An 11,281-nucleotide genomic window follows, 5' to 3' on the forward strand; every position below is an offset into this window, starting at 1 on the left:
AGCAGCCCAGGGCTATTGTTATCACAACCCCAGGTCAAGGGCATTAGCCTCGGTGGGTTAGTGGGAAGCTGTGCTGGTCATGGGGACTCGTACTTTGTAAATATCCTTGTGTTCTATGGGTGCTGTGGAGAGAAACAAGGGAATACATGTTAAATTGGTAACCGGTTACGGACCCAGAATTTGTCTTCTGTCTCCTTTCTGTGGGCCCTACCTACTTGTTTCAGAGACTGGAGAAGCTAGAAAAAGTGAGGACTGGGATGGAAGGAGGGGGCCTTAGAGAATGGGCCCCAGGTTAGGGATGTGGGGAAGGGGGCAGGAGCCCAGGCGAAGGCACAGTGTGGGGATGATTCTGAGGTCAAGGCCAGGTGGGCTTAACGGTCCAGGGATGTCTAAAGGAAGTCATCCAGAGGGCCCTCGGGTATCGGGCTTGGGGAAGAGGCTGGAAATAGTCATGGGGTGGGTGAGCCTGGGAAGACAGTAGTCAGGGATGAGGAGCTAAGGTCAAGAGGGTCCAAGAGGGTGTGGCTGGGAGCTGGAGAGGTGGCTGAGCGGTTAAGAGCACTGGCTGCTTTTCTGGAGGTCCCAGATCGATTCATAACACCCACATGGCGGTTCACTGACCCCTTTAACCCCAGTTCTAGGGTTCTATTCCCTCTTCTGGCCACCGTGGATACTAGGCTCTCGCGTGGAGCACTTACATACATACAAGCAAAATATATCATGCACATAAAATTAAAATTAAAAAACATAAGAGTCACCGGCTGACTGGTGAAAGCCTGGAGCAGGCCAGGGCCAGCGCCCAGACATCTCCTGTCCCTTCCCGCTACAGGATAGTGGGGCTGCTTCCTAGGTAGGCTACTGCGCAAGTGCAAAATGGCAGGAAGCAGCGGTGCACCATGCGTACATGCGCCTAGGATTCCCGCGCAGACTGCCATCGTTGGACCACTTGTCACGTGACAGTCACAAGTGTGCCCGTCACGTGACAGTCACAAGTGTGCCCAACGGTAAGTACCAAGCTATCTGGGCCAGAGACCAGGTCTAGCAGGCTAACTGGACCTTCAGCTTTTCACCATATCCACTTCATCCCCCACACTCACCCCACCCACCATTTACTCAGATCCCATCTGCTATTCTGGAAACCTAAGACCTGCCCAGCCCGCAGGCCCCACCAACACCCTCCAGAGCTGTTCCCAGGCTCAGATTCTGCCCGCAGTCCTTGAGTTTCCCTGGAATGCCCACCCCTGCCCTAAAACTCCCACTATCACTACCGATCCTTTGGGCTTCTGGGCTTCTGGTGTGCAGCTCCCTAACCAGGCCTACCAGACACTTCCTTTCCCATCAGACCCTCCCGAATCCCCTTCGCAACTACACTGCTCCCCACTTTCAACTAACCCTATTGTCCTTCACCTACAGTCTGCCCAGGAACTGACTGCAGCAGGAAGCAAGCTGCAGATGCATTCACAGGCCTCACGCTTCCCTGTGGAGCTGGGCTCCGTGAGGGAGCCAGATGCCCAGTTGGGCCGCCTGCATCGCCTAGCTCTGGCTGGAGGCCCATGCTGGGGCCTGGCTAGGCTCCTACGCAGAGGTGAGGTTCCAACTGTTGGTGTAGTGTAGGAGAGAAGCAGCCAACACCACGGAGCAACAACTTCAATTGACTGGTTCATAACTGGGTGCCAGGGTCCTGTGTTGTCGCTGCTACCTGTTGTGTGCCAAGATCTATGGTCAGAGATAGGATATAGGGTGTATCTGGCCTCTGGATTGTTTGGGAATGAAGTACAGCTGGTGGGAGGGTTTCAATGGATTTGATAGGGAGTCTCACAATGTCAGCCATTCTGCAGAAAGCTGGGGGAAGAGACCTTTGGGAGCTGGGGTGGCCTGGGCAAAGGTCCTGAAGTCTAAGTGAACTGGGCATGTGTATGAACAGCCAGACTCAGGGAGAAGAGTGGGAAGAGGTATTGGGTCCAGATAATAAAGAGCCTGTGAAAATGTATTGTTTGATGTTGGGTCATAGGTGCCACAGTAGCAAGAGAAACTAACCACAATGCTAAGCTGAAGGAGCAGAGGGGTACAGCGTTCTTGGAAAAGACCCAACTCCAGTTACTTTATTCAAACAATTACAAGGTTAATTGGGGCGAGAAAATGTTCCACCTGCCAAAGTCAACTTGCTCTTGCTGACCATGAGAGCAGACAACCCACACACATCCCAGTCCCTTTTGATTACGGCTTAAGAACTCCAAGTCTACCAGGAGTGGCTTAGGACCAAGGTCGGTGCAGCTGCAAGCTCTCACATAGAGCAAGCACCAAGTGCAGATCTACAGAGACAGTTCTTCAAGGTTTACACAGCCTCCAAACAATTTCTCAGCCTCTACTGATTAACCCAAGCATAGAAAAGGCTTTGCTGAAACCTTTCCCTCAAAGCCAGGCACAAAGGCTTTCCTTACATATCACTACAAAGATGTGGAGGTGTTGATGGATTTTGTGGTATGTTTGGTGGTACCAGAAGTAGGAAATTCACATTTCAATGAGCATTCAGCAGGTTCACAATTTTCACTAATTTGTGTAAGTTGATTGTGTATCTGACCACTTTCTAGGCTTGCTTAATAGCTCTGATTGTTTGCTGAGTCTTAAGATATTTCTCTGTCTTAGTTGAAACAAGAGAAAACATCTGTCATGGTCCTCAAGTCATGCCAGTCCTCAAGTCATGCCAGTCCTCACGTCATGCCAGTCCTCGGGCTGAGGGTGGACGATGAAGACTCCAGGAGGGGCCTGTGCTAATGAGACCCTGTTTAAAAAAAATTAGTTTTTATATTTAAAGAACTAAATCTGTTTTTGTACTGAGTATCATACTTGCTGTTGGGGTTTATAATGAACATAATAATTAGTAATTCCCACCTAAGTTTTCTGAAGGTTTTTTTCTCCCTAATTATACACATGTACTAAATTTCATCAACTTCACTTTTTTTGTGCATTTTTTTCAAGACAGGGTTTCTCTGTGTAGCCCTGGCTGTCCTAGAACTTACTCTGTAGACAGGGCTAGCCTGAACTCACAGAAATCTGCCTGCTTATGCCTCCAAGTGCTGGGATTGAAGGTGTACACCACCACTACCCAGCTAACTTCACTTTTTCTATATCTACAAAGTTAAAATGTGATTTTTTTCTCCCCACTGGTACTAGGACTAGAACCCAGTGATTTATTCATGCTAGGCAAGCACTTTGCCACTGAGTCATGCCCCCAGCCCCTCACTGGGGATTCTAGGCAGGGGCTCTACCACTGAGCCACACCCCAGCCCCTCACTGGGGGATTCTAGGCAGGGGCTCTACCACTGAACCACACCCCAGCCCCTCACTGGGGGATTCTAGGCAGGGGCTCTACCACTAAACCATACCCCAGCCCCTCACTGGGGGATTCTAGGCAGGGCTCTACCACTGAGCCACACCCCAGCCCCTCACTGGGAGATTCTAGGCAGGGGCTCTACCACTGAGCCACACCCCAGCCCCTCACTGGGGGATTCTAGGCAGGGGCTCTACCACTGAGCCACACCCCAGCCCCTCACTGGGGCATTCTAGGCAGGGGCTCTACCACTGAGCCACACCCCAGCCCCTCACTAGGGGATTCTAGGCAGGGCTCCACCACTGAGCCACACCCCAGCCCCTCACTGGGGATTCTAGGCAGGGGCTCTACCACTGAGCCACACCCCAGCCCCTCACTAGGGATTCTAGGCAGGGCTCCACCACTGAGCCACACCCCATCCCCTCACTGGGGGATTCTAGGCAGGGCTCTACCACTGACCCACACCCCAGCCCCTCACTGGGGGATTCTAGGCAGGGGCTCTACCACTGAGTCATGCCCCCAGCCCCTCACTGGGGATTCTAGGCAGGTGCTCTACCACTGAGCCACACCCCAGCCCCTCACTAGGGGATTCTAGGCAGGGCTCCACCACTGAGCCACACCCCATCCCCTCACTGGGGGATTCTAGGCAGGGGCTCTACCACTGAACCACACCCCAGCCCCTCACTGGGGGATTCTAGGCAGGGCTCTACCACTGAGCTGCACCTTCAGTCCAGGACATATAAATCTTGTCCTTTAATCCATGAAGGTCTGTTACATTGATGGGTTTTCTTATGTGGAAGCACACCTGCTTTCTGGGGATAAGTTGGAGTTACTCAGGTTTTTGCCTGTGTGATCATAAACAGAATCCGTTTTTAGGGGCTGGAGAGATGGCTCAGTGGTTATGAACATTGGCTGCTCTTCCAGGGGACCTGGGTTCAATTCTCAGCACCCACATGGCAGCTCACAACTGTCTGTAACTCCAGCTCCAGTGGATCTGATTCCCTCACACAGACAAACAGATCAAACACCAATGCACATTTTTTTTTTTAAAAATCCATTTTTAATTTCATTTTCTGGTTCTGGAAAATGTCATCCAGTTTGGGAATTAAAGTCAGGGCTGGCCTCATAAAACAAGCCTTACCCTCTTAGTGTATTTTGATTTGGAATAACGCGTTTGAGATGATATAGTCTTGGCAACAATTTGTGTTTTAGGAAGATGCCTTTGGGACACAAGTTGAGAGTAAAACACCAGTTAAGATGTTGTTGCAGAAGATGATGGATAGGCTGTGAGTAAAGCGTGAGGCAGAGAATGTGGAGTCCAGAGGTTGGGGGCCATCCTCTGGTGTGTGGAGGATGACAGTTCTCATGGCAGATGTTCTATCTCTGTGGAGTTACTTCTAGTAACTACGTCTAGTGTTGAGACGCTCATTCCAGGACACAGAAATGGACACAGGGATCCAGGCCATGGCTAAGACAAAACCAGGGGCCAGGGTGGGATGGCTGGAGAAGGCAGAACAGGCCCCAGGCCAAAGAGAAACAGTGGAGGCTGGAATTGCCTGGAGCCCTTGCCGAGGTGCTAGGGATGTAACTGAGTTGATAGAGTGCTTGTTCACAGTGCCCTGGGTTGGGTCCTCCGCCCTATGTAAACCAGTCATGGTGGCTGGTAAATGCCGGCACTCAGAGACAGGAGGAGCAGAGGTTCATGGTCATCTCTGGGTGCATACTGAGTGCCAGTCTGGCCTGGAATACATGAGATGTGTGTTGTCTGGTGGTCTGAGAGACTTCTGGGAGTATGGAGTGAGCACAGCCTTAGGCATTGCTGTCCCTCAGTTGTCCAGGTAGATGGTGAGAACTCTGCTGGGCAGACAGGGCTCTTCCTGTCCGCACTACTGGGCCATACTTCTATTGTGCGTCTCCTGCTAGCCTCTGGTGCCAACCCCAACCAGTGAGTAGACAGACCCCAGTACCCCAGCTCTCTCAGAGCACAAAGTCCCCTCCAGTGCCTGGTGCCTTCCCTGGCCTCTGGGTTAACCTCTTCTCACTCCCCAGTGACTGTTCTCATTCTGGTGCCTTCCAGAGCTCACAAAGATCCTCCCCCCCCACTAACCCCCTTGAGTTCTCACATAACCCACCTCCCAGGACTCCTCCCGTCCTCTTAGCCTTCATCCAGCTCCTGTTCCCGTTCCCCATGCCCCCACCCCTGCCTCCCTTCATCCTCTGGTTCTGTCCTAGCCGCTGCCTTGATGGCAGCACACCTATGCACGCAGGGGCCTTCTCGGGCCGAGGGTTAGTGTTGTGGCACCTGCTGCAGGCAGGAGGTGACCTGAGGCTGCATGACCAGCAGGGTCGCACACCACGAGACTGGGCTGAGCAGGGTGATGCCAAGCAGAGCTGGGAGGTGAGTAGAGGCCAGGGTACAATGGGGTCATCAAGGTCGGTGGGTGCTCCCGGTCTAACCCTGTGCCCCACCCAGGTGCTGGAGCTATTACAATGGTGTCGTACCCACATGTCAGCACTGGTGCAGAGTGGGAGTTGGCGCCCACTGTATCCCTGAGTCAATTGCAAGCTAGCTCTGGACACAGCCTGTGTGGCTCCCTTCCCTCACTAAGGCTGGCACAGGCAGACAGGTAACAGCCCACGCCCTTGAGCCTTCAGGGCCGGCACACCCAGTGACCCCATCCTTACCCCCAGCCTGCCCTTTATCCCAGGGCACTCAGGCAAGGGCAGATGAGGAGATCCCCTCTAACTCCAGGCTTGGGGTTCGGCCAGGTAAGAGGGAGAGGAAGGGAGAGCAGGGATCCCTGCATGCTCTTGGTGCACAAAGTCCTGCTCTCTTCCCCAGCTGAACAGCCTGCTGCCACCGGCACTGATAATGGGCATCCCACTGGTAGACCCCAAGGAACTAGCACCAACCCAGGGTGAGCCTGACCGTACCTACGAGAGCAGTTCTCATACCCTCATGGCCAAGTGAGAGCCCCTTCCATGCCCGCGTAGAGCCCCTGCCTCCTGCTTCCCTCACAAGGAAATCCTGTCCATGTCACTCACCTGCTGCCCATTTTCCAGCCTCCTGTGGAAGGGCCACCCCGTTACTGTACGGCAGCTGAAGTCCCCTGAAACTCACCCTGATGTGCTATTGGCTGACCTCCAGCACTGCAGGTTACCAGTCCCAACTGTCCACTGATTCCAGCAGTCCGTAACCAAGAGGATGTGGTACTAGCCATAGATGTAGTTTTGGTTCTGTGCTAGCATCCAGCACAGAGCATCCAGCTGTAATGACCCCCTACCCCCACCCCCGCCGCTGCCCCTGCCGCCGCACCAGAGTACTACCCAGAAAGGAGGAAGGGATGGGGTGGGGGCTTAGGCTGGTATGGGCTGGGGCTGGCTCTGCTACTGCTAGGCTGTGATGGAGGGTCTCAGTGTTTCCTGCACAGTGGCTGGTGAAGACAGTTTTCCCCTGGCCCATGGTAGGTGGTCTGTGGCCAGGAGCAGCCCTCACCTTGAGCAGTTGGGGCAGATTGTGAAGGGCCCTCTGCTCCCTCGCAGCACCCTGCACCACCCTGGCCTGCTGCTGCTGATGGCACTGAGCCCCTCAGAGGACCTGTCCAGACTGAGCCTGCTCTTTGAACCAGTGCAGCTGGGCTCCCTTTATTTCCTACTGCACTCAGGAAGACCGGTTGAGGAGGGTTCCCAAGGCCTGCCAGGCCTGCGGCCAGGCTCTCTGCTGCTACAAGTGGTGGAAGCCCTGTTGTTCCTGCAGTCCCGCTGCTGGGCCCATGGTGGCCTCAGTTCCCATGCTGTGCAGCTAGTGCGGCCAGGCCTGGCTAAGGTTAGCCACCTAGAACATGGGCGTCCACTGAACCAGCCTAGGCTGCAGTCCAGGTGAGAGCCTACCCCCATGTCTGCCCTGTATCCCTCCCAGCAGCCACTAGTTCACTAGACCTTTTGGCCTCCCCAGGCTGCAACAGGATTACCCCCAGGGAGACCCAGGTCCAGGGCTTCCCCCACCCCCTGAACTGTACCCATGGCTGCCACTTGAACTGATCCGTGGTGACATGCCAGCCACTACCTCAGATCTCTACAGCTTCTGCATCCTGACCCAGGAGGTCTTCACTGGTCAGTGACCCACCCTGCACTTACACCCCACCCAGAGACATCCCACTAGGGTGGGTCTCCTCATGGTACCTCTTCACAGGAGAGCTGCCGTGGGCTGGGGGAGAGGGGCCTGAGGTGAAGGCAAAGCTGGAAGCGGGTGAGAGCCCGGCACTGGACCCCTTGCTGCCAGCCCCCTACCAGGCTCTGGTTCAAGCTGGGCTGGGCCTAGAGCCTGCTGACCGCTGGGGCAGCTTGCAGAATACTCGGTACCTATTGCGAAAGGCCATGGCCAAGGTACAGGAAGGTCAGAGTGGCATGGGAACTTAGGGAACCCCAGGCAGGGCTCATGTCACCACATCTCATCCCCTTTCCACAGGAATCAGCACCCAAGGTCAGCTCCCCAATAGAGTGGACAACACCGTCTCCTGTAACCCTGGGTTTCCTCCCAGGTTAGAGGGTACAGATGATGATGGGGTGTTCTGGACACTGTGGAGGTGTGCATCAAATTCCAGCCATCTGGCCTGTATCCCCAGAGCATCTGTACCGTGAAGTGACTCCCAGGGCCAAGGCCAGATCAGGGCTCGTGCTCCCTTTCCCAGACCCTTCCCAGGTAGGAAGCAGGGGAATAGTCTGGTAACCAAAGGAGGTGTGGGGGCCCAGACAACCATGCCAGTTCCTTGCCGTTTTTTCTGCAGGCCCTGGAGACTCCCGAGGTCATAGATGACAGGAGGGTCCAGCAGAATGCAGCCTGGGACTCTGGCAGTAGCTTGACTCTAGGCAGCAGCCTCAGCCCCAGCCCCAGTCTTCATCTAGGCCCCAGCTCTGGTGTGGAGCCCAGCCCTAGCCCCAGCACGTGCTGTTGCCAGGAGCCCTTCTCAATGGTACGGATACCCTCTGGCCCACTGCTAACCTGCAGCCCCTGCCTCCAGAAGTCTCCCAGCTCCCTCTCCTGACCTGATTCCCTGAGCGGCCCTGCCCTGCACACCAGCCCTTAGCCAGCCTCCTTGCTGGGGCCCCAGAGCTCTGTGGAGGAGCAGTGTGAGGGCAAGTGCTGCAGGAGCAGCTGGGGCACGCATGGCTGTTTGTTCTGGACCCCTACCCTGCATGCTGACCAACAAAGAGGCTTCGGTGCCCAGAGAGCTGCTGCCAGGGAAGACCACCTAAAGCCCCCAGGCTCTGAGGCTCCGTGGCAGCTGGTGGCAGCTCACCCTTTCCTCCTGCAGAAACCTGATAGTGAGGCTAGTGAGCTGACGGAAGGCAGTCTCTTCGACAGCCTACAGGAGTGAGATATAGAGGCTGTGGTGGGCGGCCCAGGCCCCTCCCTCAGCCTGAGCTAAGCCAGGTCTGTCTGCCTTACTGCTGCCCAGGATGGATCTGCTGGAGGAGATCATGGCAGAGCTGCAGAATAAGCGCCACCTTGAAGACACACCCAGGCTGAGCCCTACCCTTAGCCCTGACTCCTAGGGAGCCACAGCTCTCCCTGCAGTCATTACTCCACCCCTTCCCAGGGCTGACCCCACCCCTCAGTGTCTGCCTCAAAGCAAAGAAGGTGGGAACGTCCCCAGCTCGCCTCTTCTTCATTCACTGGCTCCAGCAGCCAAATTTCTGCCGTTTTTATTAATGTTGTCAGGTGGTTTAGCGGGGTGCATGGGGAGAGGTGGGCAGGGACTTTCTCTCCAGCCCCTGTGCAGACGGGCTGAAGGCTCCTGGAGAAAGGAGGAGGACAGTAGCAGCCTTGTTCCTCCCTAATTTGTGCAAGGGACCCCAGGAGGGGGGTGGGGGATGGTCACACCCTGCAACTCAGGGTAGGGATACAATGATTTGGGGTTAGGGAGCCACATCAGAGCAAGTTACAAAGTTAGAAACCTGGAGTAGGGTGGCGAGCTCAAGAAAATACAAAACAAAGGATTGACTTAGGCCAAGATCCAGTGGGGGAGGGTGCCCTAGCTCAGCAGTAACTTCTGGTCTGTCCTTCTGAATGTAGGGTCCAGCTGGGTGTGGGATATGGAGGAGGGGGACCAGCCCCCTCCCCTCTATGTCCTCCATTTCTGTACAAGGATCCTCGGAGCTCGCCTCCCCTCCCATAGGCTGGCGGAGCTGCCCTGTACAGCAGGAGAGGCTCAGGGGAGCCCCAAGGTCCTGGCACCCGATGGGGGGTACGAGGACCCCAAGGGGCCCGCTGCTTCTGGGGGAGGCGGGGAACCGGGGGCCCAGGATCTGAACGGCTCCGGGGTGGGCAGGAGGAGAGGAGGAGGAGGAAGAGGCAGGTGAGGGGCCCCTGGGTCCTACGGCTAGGTTGACATAGAGGGGCTCAGGCCGGGTAGGGCGCCGGGCAATGTGCTGGGACACTGAGTGGCTAAGGTGGTCAGGCGGAAAGCAAGAGGGGGCGGTGGGTAGCTGAGTAGGAAGTCGGGGGACCTGTGGAGTGGTGGTGACTGGCCAAGCATGCCATAAGAGGCATTGAGTCTGTCAGGGGGCATGGAGCGAAATGGACTCCAGGGCCGGCTGGGGCCAGAGTAAGAGGTCCCCTCCCCTGCCCCAATCTCATAGTATAGATTCTCTCCCCTGTCCAGTGCTGAGGGGGTACCCAGAGAGTTTCTCCAGACTGGGGCCGGGGAGCTAGGTGGGAAGGATGGGGGACCCAGGGAGTACAAGCCTTGTTTGGGGACTCCAAGGAAAGGTGGCAGACACTCCCGGGGGGGTGAGAAGAAACTGGGGTTAGAACCCTGTGAAGGGACAGAACATGGGGACTGGGCTGCCATCTCTGGAGCATCCCGGTAAGCCCCACTTGCCCTGAGCTGGGCACTGACCTGGGAAGGGCCTCTGGTACCCCTCCTTGAGGTTCCCAAGGGCCGCTGGCTTCTTACCAGGCTCCCATCACTTTGTTGCCTTGGGAGGTAAGGTGGAGGACCTGGAGCCCAGGCCCCTGGGTGGGCTAAGGAGGGAGGGTATGGCCCACTCCCTGAAGTCCCCACAGGCTCCCCACCCACCTCTAGGGATAGTGAGCGGCGGAAAGGGGAATGGGGAGCAGGTGGAGTGGCCCCCTGCTCTTGTTGGCTCTGTTGCTCTGCCACCTGCTGAGCCCTCTCGGCCAAAGCCAGGGCCATGAGGCGTGCTGGGTTCTTGGGGGGTGGGGGTGGAGCCCCACCAGGGCGCAGCAGAGACAAGGGTGGGGCAATAACGGTGAATCCATGCCAGGACCTACAATACAGAAAGGAATAGGAAGCAGGTCAGCTGGGTCCTGGGACAGCTTGGGGACTGTTGAGTGAGGTCTACTGAACAAGACTCACTGCACTGGCCTGGAGCTCCCTGGGGACCAGTTGGTGCTAGCTTGCTGCTGATTTCCTGCTGGCAGGTGTCACTTAGCTGGGCCTCAGCTCCACGCAGTAGCAGGGGGATGAGATGGGGGCGCAGGCCTGGGCTAGGGCTCAGAGCAGGTGTTGGGGTGACTGGGGCAGGTGTTCCTCCAGCCCCCAACAGTTCCAGGACAGCAGGTGGCACTGATACAGCCAGTGGCTCTGAGATGTCCAGGGCAGTGGGCAAAGCAGGGTTGGTGGGCCCATGGGGTGACAGGGCCTGTGGGTTGCCCGAGGTGGGAAGGCAGAGGCAGAGGCTGGAGGTGCTGGGCTGGCGGGAGGTGCAGGGTCCCCTGGGGTAGGGCTGCTGCAGCGAAAGGTAAGGGGATCAAAGTCGAGTCCCCGCAGTCCTTCCAGACAGCGGGGTGGGCTGAAATCCAGCTCATCCCCATCATCTAGCCAGGCTGACGTGCGGTGTGAGGGGACCCAGAGAGTGGCCCCAGACCAGCAGCTGAGGACTCTGAGGAGGAGGAGGAGGAGGAGAAGAGGAAGAGGAAGAGGA

At 56.3% G+C, this 11,281-nt stretch overlaps 1 pseudogene; it reads right to left on the reverse strand.

Moving 5' to 3' along the window:
* Positions 1–9,365: 9,365 nt before the first annotated feature.
* On the reverse strand, positions 9,366–11,275 carry LOC118576112 (annotated as a pseudogene).
* Between the last annotated feature and the right edge of the window lie 6 nt (positions 11,276–11,281).

This window comes from Onychomys torridus, unplaced genomic scaffold (genome assembly GCF_903995425.1).
Source record: "Onychomys torridus unplaced genomic scaffold, mOncTor1.1, whole genome shotgun sequence".
Lineage (NCBI taxonomy): Eukaryota > Metazoa > Chordata > Mammalia > Rodentia > Cricetidae > Onychomys > Onychomys torridus.